The 14,291-nt window shown below is 45.7% G+C and overlaps 1 pseudogene; it reads right to left on the reverse strand.

Annotated features, from left to right (window-relative positions):
• Positions 1-1,852: 1,852 nt before the first annotated feature.
• On the reverse strand, positions 1,853-8,630 carry LOC140198433 (paraneoplastic antigen Ma2 homolog; annotated as a pseudogene).
• Positions 8,631-14,291: the final 5,661 nt, after the last annotated feature.

Genomic DNA, 14,291 nt, shown 5'->3' on the forward strand with positions numbered 1-14,291 from the left:
ATAGCCACACAACAGCCGGTTCAAGGGGTGACTTGTTTTAGCGTATCCTTTCACAAATAGCCGGTAATACCCACAGAACCCCAAAAACAAGCGCAGTGCGCTCACCTTCTGGAGTCTCGGCCAGGTGGTCATTGCGGCTATCTTAGCCGGATCAGTAGCCACTCCATCTCGCGAGATTATGTGTCCGACATAGCCCACCGACGGCTTACAGAACTGGCATTTATCCAGGGAAAGTTTCAACCCTTCCTCCTTCAGCCGACTCAGCACCTTCAGCAGCCACTCCTCATGTTCCTTCAAAGTAGATCCAAACACTATCAGGTCATCCAGATACACCAACACCTCGAGCAGGTTCATATCACCCACCATCCTCTCCATGAGCCTCTGAAAGGTGGCTGGGGCTTTCAATATGCCTTGGGGCATTCGTTCGAACTGGAAAAATCCCAGGGGGCAGATAAAGGCCGTCTTCTCTTTATCAGCCTCACTCATCGGAATCTGGTAATACTCACTCCGCAAATCCAAGACACTAAACCACTGCACCCCACCCAAACAGGCCAACGCGTCTTCAACACTCGGGACCGTACACTGGTCGGGACAGTGCGCCGGTTCAGGGTCCTATAGTCCACGCACATGCGTACCTTCCCATTTTTCTTCCCAGTCGCTACTTTGGGGGACACATAGTGGCTCCGGGACTCCTCGATAATCCCTGCATCCTTCAACAGCTGCAAGTGCTGCTGCACATCTTCCACATCTGCTGGGGCCATCCGCCGCAACCTTTCTCTAAACGGGGTGTCATTTGTCACCCAGATAGTGTGCCGAGTGCTCTTGGAACATCTCACATGAAACTCGCCCTGAGAAAGGACATCTCCTAATTTCAGCATCTTCTCCACCAGCCTACTCTTACACTCCGGCGGTACAGGGGAGTCTTTAAAATTAAAGGCCTCCTCGGTCAGCCGTCCCCTGTTCTCCAATAGTTTTCCTCCAGTGGGCTTCATGGGGGCGCTGGACATCACCGTCACCGGGAACAAGTGCGTGAGAGGCATCCCGCGCTTAAAGGTGATCTCCCTCTCCGTTGTGTTTGTTACAATCACCCCCATCCGGCATGCCTGAACAACCGAGGGCCTCTGCAATTCAGGTCTCACCAGTACTCCAGCCGGGAACCAGGACTCCCCTTCAAGGTCTTCCGGGGCGTCCACTAACAGGGCCTCACCCGCTGGTACTCCTGGGAATCTGGGGGTCCCCATCACTAGTGCCACCTCCCCTGGCCGTATCACCTTAGGCCTCGCCTGAGTCCACCACACCGTCCCTCGTTTGCACTCTGGATCCAGCCCTTGGGAGTCACCCACTTCTTCGAACACTGCTCGAAACACTGGGTGTACGGAGAGGGTCTTCAGAAAATTCTCTTCCGCCTTCTCCTTACAGGGTCCCTGGAGCTGTCGCACTAGAGGGGAGTTAGTCCCCACCAGCAGGACAGTGCCACCGGTTTCCACCAGGTCCAGACAAACCAATACCAACGTCCCAAGGGCTTCCGACACTCCTACATCGCCCTCCGAGAATTCCAATCTCACTGACAGGTACCCATCATACAGGTGATCACCATCACTTACACCACAAATCTCCAGCGCATGAAGCGGGGTTACTGGCAAATGCTTCAGATATTTGTTGTAGAATGACCAGTACAATAAGGTAACCTGCGTTCCTGTGTCAAGGATGGCTCTTGCAAAGATTCCCTCTATCCCTAGGGACACGCTGGTACGGGGCCCCACCGGTCCATCCAGAATAAGGGCTTGGGCTTTCGGGGGTCCCATGGCTGATTTCTGGGAATGTGTTCCCCCTGAGACTCCAGTCCGTTCTCTCACTGAGCCTCTCCTAAGTTTCCCGACATCTCTCCCTTTCTAGTGGCCCGTCGGCTTTCCCTCCGCAGGGCGCCTTGTCTCTCACAATCCCTCCGAAAGTGACCCGCTTCCCCACAGCTGTAGCACACCCCCGGCCACCTACATTCCAGCCGGAAATGCCCCTCTTTCCCACAGTTATAGCACAGGTTACCCGCCGCCCCTCTCCTCCCGGGATGCCCCCCACTCCCAGACCATGGTGCGGGCCGTCCCCCGAAGGGGGTACTCTCCCTGTCCATCCCCTCAAGCGGGGGGTTCCTACCCCCTGGGACCCCTTGGATTTCTCGGTTCTCAACTCAGCTACCACCTCCTGAACCGCTGCGGACCGTTCCCAGTGGCCCGAGCCCCTTTTCCGGCCCAAAGTGCTCTCCTCCTCTCGCACCTCTCTCATCAGCTGCCCGAATGTCTGTCTGTCTGTCTGCCTGTCTGTGTCTTGTTTTACGGCGGTTGGCATCCAGCTTAATGGTGCATTACCGCCACCTTCTGCTCCGGAATGTGCACTAGACATATATTCTAAATCCCTTCACCCAATCTCGCTCATGCGTGCGCGCGCGTGCGCGCACACACACACACACACCTACACTTTACCCTCCCACCTTTGACCATCCTAGTACTCTATTCCTGTTTATCCGTCATATCCTATAAAAAAAACCCTGTACCCCTTAAGAACACTAAAAATACCCGGACTTGTGCTCTCTCACGTATGCCCAGCAACCCTTTTAATGTGAATTCCTGCACCCCCAACTCCCTTAGTTTAATTCTCATCATCTCTCTCTGTATCCCATATTTCCTGCAACACAGAACTACATATTCTACTGACTCCTCTTCCTGACATTCCTCGCACAATCCTGTCTGGTGTTTCCCTATCATTTTCAATGTTTTGTTTAATGCACAATGCCCCAGCCTTAACCTAGTCCACACAATCTCCTCTCTTCTGTTTCCACTACCTACCCTAGTACCTGCAACACTCTTTTGTATTTGATATAAATGTCTCCCTTTCCCCTCCCTGTCCCATCTTTCTCGCCATATTTGGTTGAATTTTTCCCAGATTACACACTTAACCTTTGCTTTACTGATACTAATGTGCATTTCTATATTTTCTTTCTTTAACGCCCTCTTTGCCAACTCATCCACCCTCTCATTCCCCTTCACCCCGACATGTGCTGGAACCCATAGAAATTTTACCTGACCTCTCTGATTTGCAATTCTTGTAACTAACTGAAGGACTTCATAAAGTACATCTTGCCGACTGTTTGTGTGAAAAGACCATAAACTTGTTAGAACTGAGGATGAATCTGAACATATCAATGCTTTGACTTGTCTGGCTTTCTGCACCCATTGCAACACAACCAACACTGCCAGCATCTCCACTGTAAACAGCCCTAACTTATTAGATGTTCTTCTGCTGATTCCAATTTCTTTTGCTGGTATAACCACCCCAAACCCTATCACTCCTGTTTCAGGTTCCTTCGCATCATCCGTATAAATGTGAGTATAATCACTATACTTTTCCATCACATGACAGTTAAATGCATTTACCAAATCTGTTTTATATCTTCCTTTCCTTTTTACCTCTAACAAATGCCAGTCTATGTCAGGCCATACAAGCTTCCATGGAGCTACAACCGGATAAACTACTGAAGGACTTATCCTTAGATCAAACACTCCACATTCTTTCGCGATATCATTCCCTACCTGACTAAAGGTATCCCTCTGAAACCTCCCATTTTCCTAGCACTCCTGCAACACCCCTTTAGCAGAGTGAGAATCATTGTGCCCCTGCAAGTTAGTCCAGTAGTTTGCCATCAGTTGCATCCTTCTTAGTTCCAAAGGCATTATTCCCATTTCTACCTGTAGAGCTAACACTGGTGACATTTTAAAAGCCCCACTGCACACTCTCAAGGCCTGAGCCTGAATCACATCCAGTTTCCTTATAAGAGACCTAGCTGCTGATCCATATGCTATACTTCCATAGTCCAACACAGATCTCACTAAAGCCACATACATTCTCTTCAAAGCTGAACAACTTGCTCCCCATTCCCTACCAGTCAAACATCTCATCACATGTATTACTTTCTTACATTTCTCCTCAACTTTCCTGATATGGTCTGCCCATGTTAATCGTGAATCAAATATAACTCCCAGAAATTTAAATGATGCAACTCTTTCTAATTCAACCCCATACATCCTTAACTTCTTCCCTACCTCAACTCTTTTCCTGGTAAAAAATACAGTTTGAGTTTTATCTACTGAAAATCTACATCCCCAATCATAACCCCACTCCACCACTTCATCAATTGCTTCTTGTAGTTTCCTGATTATATGGTCCATGTTCTTGCCTCTTTTCCACAAGGCCCCATCATCCGCAAACAGTGACCTACCTATATCCACTGGTACCTTTGTGATGACATCATTGACCATAATGATGAAAAGTAACGGGCTAATCACACTACCTTGAGGTGTGCCATTTTCCACTATGTACTGTTTTGATAATTCTGATCCAATCCGAACTTGAATTTTTCTACCAAACAAAAAATCTTTAATCCAATTAAAAACTCTCCCACCAACCCCCATCTTGTGCAGTTTAATTAATAATCCTTCCTTCCACATCATATCATAGGCTTTTTCAATGTCAATGAACACTGCCACTACTGACTCTCTATTTGCCTGGGCCTTCCTTATTTCAGTCTCTAACCTTATCACTGAGTCCATGGAATTCCTTCCCTTTCTAAAACCACTCTGATAACTTGCCAGCATCCCCCTCTTCTCAAGCTCATACGATAACCTTTCTGTTATCATCCTTTCCATTATCTTACATATACTTGATGTTAATGCAATTGGTCTGTAGCTAGTGGGTTTTGACAGATCCTTGCCAGGTTTCCTTATTGGAATTACTACTGCTTCTTTCCATGCACTTGGTAATCTTCCCTCCTCCCACACTCTGTTATAAAAATGCAGCAACTTCAAGAGCACTCCTTCTCCTAGATTTTTTAGCATCACAGAGCATATCAGATCTTTCCCTGGGGAGGTTGGTCTTGATCTCTTTATTGCTCTCACCATTTCTGCTAATGTAAATGGATCATCAATTATATCATCTGTCCCTTCCCTCCTGTTTAACACACGTGGGTGTTGGCTCATTATTCTTTCCCTTCTCCTTTTCCCTTCTTCAGACAAATTTTCTGAACTGTGTATCAGTACAAATGACTTAGCCATGATCTCAGCCTTATCCCTACTGGAGACTGCAGTTTCCTCCTCAGATATCAGTACTGGATATTCCCATTCCCTTCTATCTCCTCCTATCCTCTTAATCATTCCCCATATCTCTCCCACAGGTGTTGTTCTTCCTACCTTGTTGCAAAAACCCCTCTAACTTGCCCTTTTAGCTTGACGTATAGTTCTTCTCACCATTGCCTGTGCTTTCTTATATTGAACCAAATGCTGTATATTATGGGTTCTTTTAACTAGCCTGAATGCTCTATTTCTGTTTTTTACTGCCTGACAACATTCCTCTGTCCACCATGGTACCAGTTTCCTATTCATCCTATTTTTACTCCTGGGTATAGATCCTTCTGCTGCCATGATAATTGCTGAAGTCACCTGACTGTTTAATTCATCTACATTTCCAGAAATATCAATCTTTGTCAATCATACTTTACTTAACTTCTGGAACTTACCCCAATCTGCTTTTCCAAACACCCACTTTGGGGTTCCACCACCTGGTCTTACTTCAACTCTTTCACCCACTGAACACAAAACTGGGCAGTGATCACTGCCTACTGTTGAAGCAGTCCAAACTCCCCAGTTACTAATGCCAGCCAAGGTATTAGACACTAACGTAATATCTAACATTGACTCAGTTCCTGTTGTTATATCTATCCTTGTGCCGCTACCATCATTCATACACACCAAATCCCTTTCTTCCATCAAATCTTCAATTACCTTTCCATTTGGATCTGTGATCTGATCCCCCCATATTGTGCTATGAGCATTCAAATCTGCACACCACACTACTTTATGTCTGTTTTGTCCTTGTATCTTTAATAGGCGGACCAAATCCAACCTTTTACATGGATTGTAGTAGTTAATTATAACCACTCCCTCCCCTCTCTCCCACACTTCCACCGCTATGTATTCCTGATCATCTCCTTTTTCCAGCACCCTATATGGTATACCTTGCTTGATTAACATAACACAACCCCCTCCTCCCCCTAGATTTCTATCTTTCCTTATCATTGTATACCCATATACCACAAAGTTTAAAGTTGGTTTCAACCAAGTTTCCTGAATACACACTACATCCGGTTTTACAACCATTTCTTTAATAAAGTGCTTGAATCCCTGGCTATTGGCCAGTAAGCTCCTTGCATTCCATTGCAAAAGAATCACCATAATTAGTATAAAGCAACTCATGACACTTCCTGGCTTGACTGATTAGTGAGGTTCTCCCTCACTTCCTCCCATGTCAGTCCTACTAACCCTAAATGGTTTACTGCTGCTTTTACCACCAGCTGAATTTTGTCACCTTTTGACTTTACTTCAGTCGTACTATTAATCACTCCTGCAATGAATGTTACTAGAGCCTTTTTGTCTACATAAATCCTGTCATTTGTTCTTCGTTGCATCTCTCGTATCCCTATTGCTTCCTCTTCATTAGGAGCATTATTCTGTCCTCTTGACATTCTTACAGCTTCTGCATAAGTGATCTTTCTTTTCACTCTTATTTCTTGAATTTTATTCTCCCATCTCACAACCTCACACCCACTATATGCAACATTATGAGCTGCTCCACAATTGCAGCATTTTGGTTGAACTCCTGTTCCACACTTTCCATATTCATGATCACCCCCACATCTAGCACATCTCCTCTGCCTTTTACAGTTTTTAACTATGTGTCCAAACCTTTGACAATTATAGCACCTCAGTGGCTTTGGCACATACACCCTTACTGGGTAACTCATGAAACCCAGGAACACCTTCCTTGGCACTCTTTCTTCTTCAAATTCAATCAATACTGATTCACTTTCCTTTTTCACTCCCTCCTTTATTGTTTTCAGTCTTTGAACATTCATTACTTTCCCTCCTTTGATATTCCTCTTTATCTCCTCCATATTTATACTCATTGGTATCCCCGTGATCACTCCTTTACAACCACTATTTTGTGCTCCCACCCTCCCAGTGTATTCCACCTTGCATTTTCCTATCCCTTTTAGCTTGAGTGCTTTCTCAAGTTGTTCCTCATTCGCACATCTTACCAATAAGTTGCCATTATTAAGGACTTTTGCAAATACTATTTCCCCTATCTTATTTGCCAGAGTTGTTGTTAGCACAAGCGGGTTAATTTTCTTCATATGTCCCTGAGCCTTCTCATTAAACCTAATTATGACAACACCTGCTCTCTGAGCTTGTTCATTTTCCTCACTTTCAGAGCTTTCTCCACTATCATTTCTTATTCTTTTATTCCCTTTGTCTTGGTTTTTATTAATCCAACCCCTCACTACCTCCTCATTCCCTTTGTTTCTCCCTTCACAATAATCCATCTCTCCCCAGCTGCCTACCTCTGATCCCAAGTCCCTATCCTGCTCCTTCTCCACTTTCTTTCCCTCAACCCCCCCCCCCATCTTGTCCGCCATTACCGGACCCACACGACCCCCTCCCAGCAATTTCCGTTCCTTCCCCACTCTCTTTCCCTCAACAGGTTCCAAACTACATTCATGCATCAAGCAAAACACAGCCAGCCTTCCGCCCCTCGTCAGTCAGCCTACATGCAACTGCGATTGGAGCTTGCACCGGGTCGGGGCCCAAGCTTGTCTCGCTGCCAGCTGCCCGAATGATGGAGGGGGGGCTACTTTTATAGGAGACTCCAAGCCACCTCATCCTCCTCCAGGGAACCACTAAATATCTGACTCATCCTCAACCTCGCCACTTCTTCCGCCTTCACTACCTCTCAATGCCACAACCCAGTAAGCATTCTCTCCAGCCAAAAAATGTTTTCTGAGAGCTTTTCCCCTCTACCCTGCCCCATGTGGTGAAACTCCGCTAAAAGTTCCCAGGGATCTCCTGACATTCCAAACGCTCCCTCCAATGCTTCCAGATACTCCGCCAGGGAAGCCAAGGGCCGTTCCGCCCTCAGCTCCCGGACTACACCAGCCGCCCCTCCCCTCAAACTTTCTACCAATCGCTGTCTCTTTTCCTCATCCGAATTTGGCCACGCCTCTAACAACTGGGACGTATTCTCAATCCATATCTCGTAGCCGTCCTCCACTTCCAGGGTAGGCGTGGCTCCTGAGAAAATTCTCAACATCGGGCAGGGCCCCTCGGCCCCTCTCACCAGGGAGGTAATGGCGGCTGCTAACTCGGGGGTCTCACCCCTAGATGGGGGACGGGTCCTGGCCAAGCCTTCCCTCTCTGACCCTCTACCAATAGCTACTGCCACCTCCCCTGGGGTCTCATCTAGCTCCTCCTCCGGTATCTCCTCACTTTCTTCCTCCGGGAGGTGTGGAGGCCCTGGACGCCGACCGTCACTGACAGTTTCAACGTCATGATGTCAGCACTCATCTGAACCAAAGCCCAGCTAGATTCCACTTCTTTACCACACCTTCTAGCTACCAGTTCTACCTCCCCTATACCTTTGATCAAACTCAACCCTCGCACCAGTACATCTCCCGAAATGCGGAAATCCACCCCATGATTCACTGGTACGTCCTCTAACTCACACCAGCTTACAATCTTATCTCGATCCATCTTTGCACTACTTAACGTGGCAACTTATACAGCTTTACCGAAAATCCAATCCCGGACGAGCCCCCAATGGTAGCCCCCCTGGCAAGCCTCAGGGTCGCTCAGCTCACTGCCGTCTAGGGAAACAGCCCTCGGCCTTGCCAAACTTGGTAATAAAATAAACTTGGTGTGATGTACTCCACCCTGCCAAATAACAGACAATACACCAGATACGATTAAATGTATTACAGTTTCTATATATTACTGGAACTATATAATTAATAGAAGTTTAATACAAAAAAGGAATGGAAAAGGCGCCAGACTTATCAAAGTTCAATTTCTTTGTGGACACGGTGGAGCTCGGGGACCACTCAGATCCCTTTGACTCGCAGCTCGGGACTACCCGGAGTGATCAGCCTGAGCTTTCCCCGCACGTCCGTCGTCCTCACGGTCTCTCCTCCAAAACCCCCTGCTTCCCAGCCATATGAGACAGCATATCACCCCAAGAAAGAATAACATAGACACCCATTGGTTCATTTACACTGTTATCTATATTATAACCCAAGCAAAGTGCTAGCTAGAGACTTTATCAGCATTTAACATAACAAAGAAGCCATTTTAACTAACATATGCAGTAACATAAAAGAAGAAACCCCTTACAGGAGTAAAAGAAATGAAGGAAGTGAATCCATTAACTAAATCTGTGAGAACAAACTTGAATTCTCCAGCACATAGAAACATACAGCATATCTGAGAAATGCAAGTTCAATGTACTAACAGAAAAAAGTTGTACTATATGCTTGGAATTTGAACAACAACTGGGCATGGAGATATAACACCAGTCACAGACTGATAGCCTTAGCGACATTGCTGCCTTACGGGCACTGCAGATACACTCACTAGGATATGTTGGAGAGGAAAACATGACTAGCAAATTCTCTTAGTGGAAGTGGAATCCGTAATTCAAGTCACCAAGCTTAACAAATATTGGAGAGATCCAAGCCATACTGAAAAATAAACATGCTTAAGTACTGTACTCCAACCCCATCTAGATCCTCTTACTGCAAGTGATTTACATGAACAAATTGCCAAGGATACTCAGACATACTAGTAATAGTAGATGTTCTCAACGTGGGTGAAGCCTGTTCCAGCAAGGAAAGCCACTGCTACACATAAGAGTAAAAAATGATTGAGGACCAGGAGAGCTAAAAGAAGACATGAGGTTGCCTTGGCAGTCAAGGTGAAGGATAATCCAAAGGGCTTTTACAAGTATATTAAGAGCAAAAGGATTGTAAGGGATAAAATTGGTCCTCTTGAAGATCAGAGTGGTCGGCTTTGTGCGGAACCAAAGGAAATGGGGGAGATCTTAAATAGGTTTTTTGCGTCTGTATTTACTAAGGAAGTTGGCATGAAATCTATGGGATTGAGGGAATCAAGTAGTGAGATCACGGAAACTGTACAGATTGAAAAGGAGGAGGTGCTTGCTGCCTTGAGGAAAATTAAAGTGGATATATCCCCGGGACCTGACAGAGTGATCCCTCAGACCTTGAAGGAGACTAGTGTTGAAATTGCGGGGGCCCTGGCAGAAATATTTAAAATGTCGCTGTCTACGGGCGAAGTGCCGGAGGATTGGAGAGTGGCCCATGTTGTTCCGTTGTTTAAAAAAGGATCGAAAAGTAATCCGGGAAATTATAGGCCGGTGAGTTTAACGTCAGTAGTAGGTAAGTTATTGGAGGGAGTACTAAGAGACAGAATCTACAAGCATTTGGATAGACAGGGGCTTATTAGGGAGAGTCAACATGGCTTTGTGCGTGGTAGGTCATGTTTGACCAATCTGTTGGAGTTTTTCGAGGAGGTTACCAGGAAAGTGGATGAAGGGAAGGCAGTGGATATTGTCTACATGGACTTCAGTAAGGCCTTTGACAAGGTCCTGCATGGGAGGTTAGTTAGGAAAATTCAGTCGCTAGGTATACATGGAGAGGTGGTAAATTGGATTAGACATTGGCTCGATGGAAGAAGCCAGAGAGTGGTGGTAGAGAATTGCTTCTCTGAGTGGAGGCCAGTGACTAGTGGTGTGCCACAAGGATCAGTGCTGGGTCCATTGTTATTTGTCATCTATATCAATGATCTGGATGATAATGTGGTAAATTGGATCAGCAAGATTGCTGATGATACAAAGATTGGAGGTGTAGTAGACAGTGAGGAAGGTTTTCAGAGCCTGCAGAGGGACTTGGACCATCTGGAAAAATGGGCTGAAAAATGGCAGATGGAGTTTAATACTGACAAGTGTGAGGTATTGTACGTTGGAAGGACAAACCAACGTAGAACATACAGGGTTAATGGTAAGGCACTGAGGAGTGTAGTGGAACATAGGGATCTGGGAATACAGATACAAAATTCCCTAAAAGTGGCATCACAGGTAGATAGGGTCGTAAAGAGAGCTGTTGGTATATTGGCCTTTATTAATCGAAGTATTGAGTATAAGAGCTGGAATGTTATGATGAGGTTGTATAAGGCATTGGTGAGGCCGAATCTGGAGTATTGTATTCAGTTTTGGTCACCAAATTACAGGAAGGATATAAATAAGGTTGAAAGAGTGCAGAGAAGGCTTACAAGGATGTTGCCGGGACTTGAGAAACTCAGTTACAGAGAAAGGTTGAATAGGTTAGGACTTTATTCCCTGGAGCGTAGAAGAATGAGGGGAGATTTGATAGAGGTATATAAAATTATGATGGGTATAGATAGAGTGAATGCAAATAGGCTTTTCCCACTGAGGCAAGGGGAGAAAAAAACCAGAGGACATGGGTTAAGGGTGAGGGGGGAAAAGTTTAAAGGGAACATTAGTGGGGGCTTCTTCACACAGAGAGTGGTGGGAGTATGGAATGAGCTGCCAGACGAGGTGGTAAATGCGGGTTCTTTTTTAACATTTAAGAATAAATTGGACAGTTACATGGATGGGAGGTGTATGGAGGGATATGGTCCGTGTGCAGGTCAGTGGGACTAGGCAGAAAATGGTTCGGCACAGCCAAGAAGGGCCAAAGGGCCTGTTTCTGTGCTGTAGTGTCTATGATTCTATGGTTCTATGACCACAGCACTAGTTGTGGATTGTCATGTTGTATTGACTCTATGTTGCCTGATGAACATTGGATGATTCTCCCTCAGTCCACATCATCCAGAGTTGTCAGAACAGGTGGAGCAAATGAAGGGGACTATCAAACAAATACCGATCAAGTATTATGAGGAGGGTGTACTATGGCTCTCTGTTCTCCTTGGACTGTTGTTCTAAGTACAATAGTCAGCTTTGTTGAATATTCTGTAAATCCAACCCAAGCTCTTCAGTCTGCTTCTGAATAGTTCTCCAGTGGAAGGAGGACACACAATTTCCATGAGTGTGTCCTGATCAAGAACCCATTGGGTGCTTTGTGGGAACAACCTTATCACACGCTATCACTTACTAATTCAGCAGTAAAGGTTAAAGGAAAAAAAAATTAAATGGATGCACACGAAGCACTGCAAGTGAGCAAAGATGGCACCAGGCAATAAAGATGCAGATAGCAAACACTGAGGTTAATGTATGTTTGTACTAGGAACCTATTCCTCAGTGCCTAGCCCATTAACCTACAGTGATTAAATCACTAACCAGCCAGAAGATGTTGAACAAATTCCTGAATCACTGAACATGACAAAGCTCAGTCTAATGTTGTTATTTTTGATTGTTACCAATCTTGTCAACTCAGCATGTGCCAGATGAAATAACTCACAAAGTATTCTTACAGGTATCACATCGATTTCCAGATGCTGTTAATTTCTCTGGATGTCGGATATCCCAATACATACCAGACACATTCCAAATGTAGTAATGCAATCACTTGTGTTGTGTATGATCTTCTCCAAAGTTGTCTATTGGAGGGTCTTCAGGTGACTGTAGGTGCCAATCCAAGACCCACATACAGTATTCTGGTCTCACAATCCTGTTCCCATCGCTACTTGTTTATCATCATACAACAGGACTTAATCCAGGATGTGAAGGGGGGATTCCCTTAATTGAGAACACCTGTGTGTGAGCTTGTTTACTGTGGGGAGTCTGATACATGGGCAGCCACACACAGTCCCTGGCAGATCAGGGTCAGTGTTTAGTAACTGGGAATGGAAGATGATAGGGGATGCTTCACCACTACAGCCTTCCTCCACTTCACTGCCATTGTGATGCATCTTCAGCTGCCAGCTGCACAACTGAGGTCTTGGTTGGATCGCTGTATGTAACCTCTCCCTTGACCTTGATGGCTTGGGTGACACTACCAGCGACTAAGAGCCAGATGGTTAAACTCCACATGGCATTGCCCATGGGATCTCAGGGACTCCCAGACCTCTCCATCATGACAAGGTGACAATCCTCGGGGAAGAAACATTACAAAACTCACTGATGTTAGGTAGACCCTTAACAATCACATGTTCTTTTCCTCATCCAGCATTGCAATCTAACAACTTGGTATCCTTCCTTCACTCTTCTCACAGGTATTATGGAAACACAGTAACCACATGTGTCACACACCATCTTAATCTGGATCATTTGTGCCAACACTATCTGTCTCATCTATTGAGTTATGTCTAGTCCAGAACTAATGCATTCATCTGGGTATGGTATGCCAAAGTTCAAACCTGACATCGATGATAAGGTTACGTCCTTTCAGGTGTTCACTGTAAAGGCTGCCTTTTGCATCAGTTCTAAAGATAACCTCAAAGTAGTTCTTGCAAGTACAGATATTGCTGATCTGAACATAATAATGACTCTGCAATTTTCATTGACAATGTTCATTATAATATCACAATCCAAGGTTCCTTCCAATAACTAAGAAACAGGTTGAATTCATGGAACGACATACTTTGTGCAGAGATGGAGATAACATACATAATTGTATGTAATTGATTCTACATAATTGATGAAGATCCTGTTATTTGAATCTTGCCTTCCCTGTTATGACACTTGCACAAACCTTATCTTGTCCAGATATAAATGTGATATCTTGGAAGGAAGGAGTTTTGCAGCAATCATAGGACCATAAGAAATAGCAGCACTGTTAGGCCATTCAGCCCATCGAGTCTGCTCTGCCATTCTATTATGGCTGTTCCTGGATTCCAATCAACCCCATACACCTGCCTTCTCACCATATCCTTTGATGCCCTGACCAATCAGGAAACTATTGTGGGTTGGTTGATTTCTCCCTTTTGCCACCTCCTTCTCCCCTCTCTCACTACTCCATCACTCTCACTACTGCATCCCCCTCATCCCACCCTCCCTGTCCCTCTACCCCTTCCCTCTCCACCCTCACCCTGTTCCCCTCACTCCCATTTCCTCTCTCACCCCCTCTTTCTCACTACTCATCCGTCCCTCAATCACCTCCCACCTCCCTCTCCCCTCTCTCTCACATTTCACTCTCCCTCTGCCCCTCCCCTTCACTCTCCCTACTTTTCTTCTCCCCCTCCCCTCCCCCTCCTTGTACCCATTCCCTCTACCAACACCCTCAGCCCCTTCCATCTCCTCTCCCCGCTCCCTGTCCCCATCGTTCTTCCCTCCCCCTTCCCTCCCTCTCCCCCCCTCACCCCTCCCCTTTTGTCCGACCTACATTAGCTCATGGTCTGTTACCTTGCTTCCGGCATTTCCTATTTTGACTTCCTTGCTGATCC

This window comes from Mobula birostris, chromosome 5 (assembly GCF_030028105.1).
Source record: "Mobula birostris isolate sMobBir1 chromosome 5, sMobBir1.hap1, whole genome shotgun sequence".
NCBI classification, from domain to species: domain Eukaryota; kingdom Metazoa; phylum Chordata; class Chondrichthyes; order Myliobatiformes; family Myliobatidae; genus Mobula; species Mobula birostris.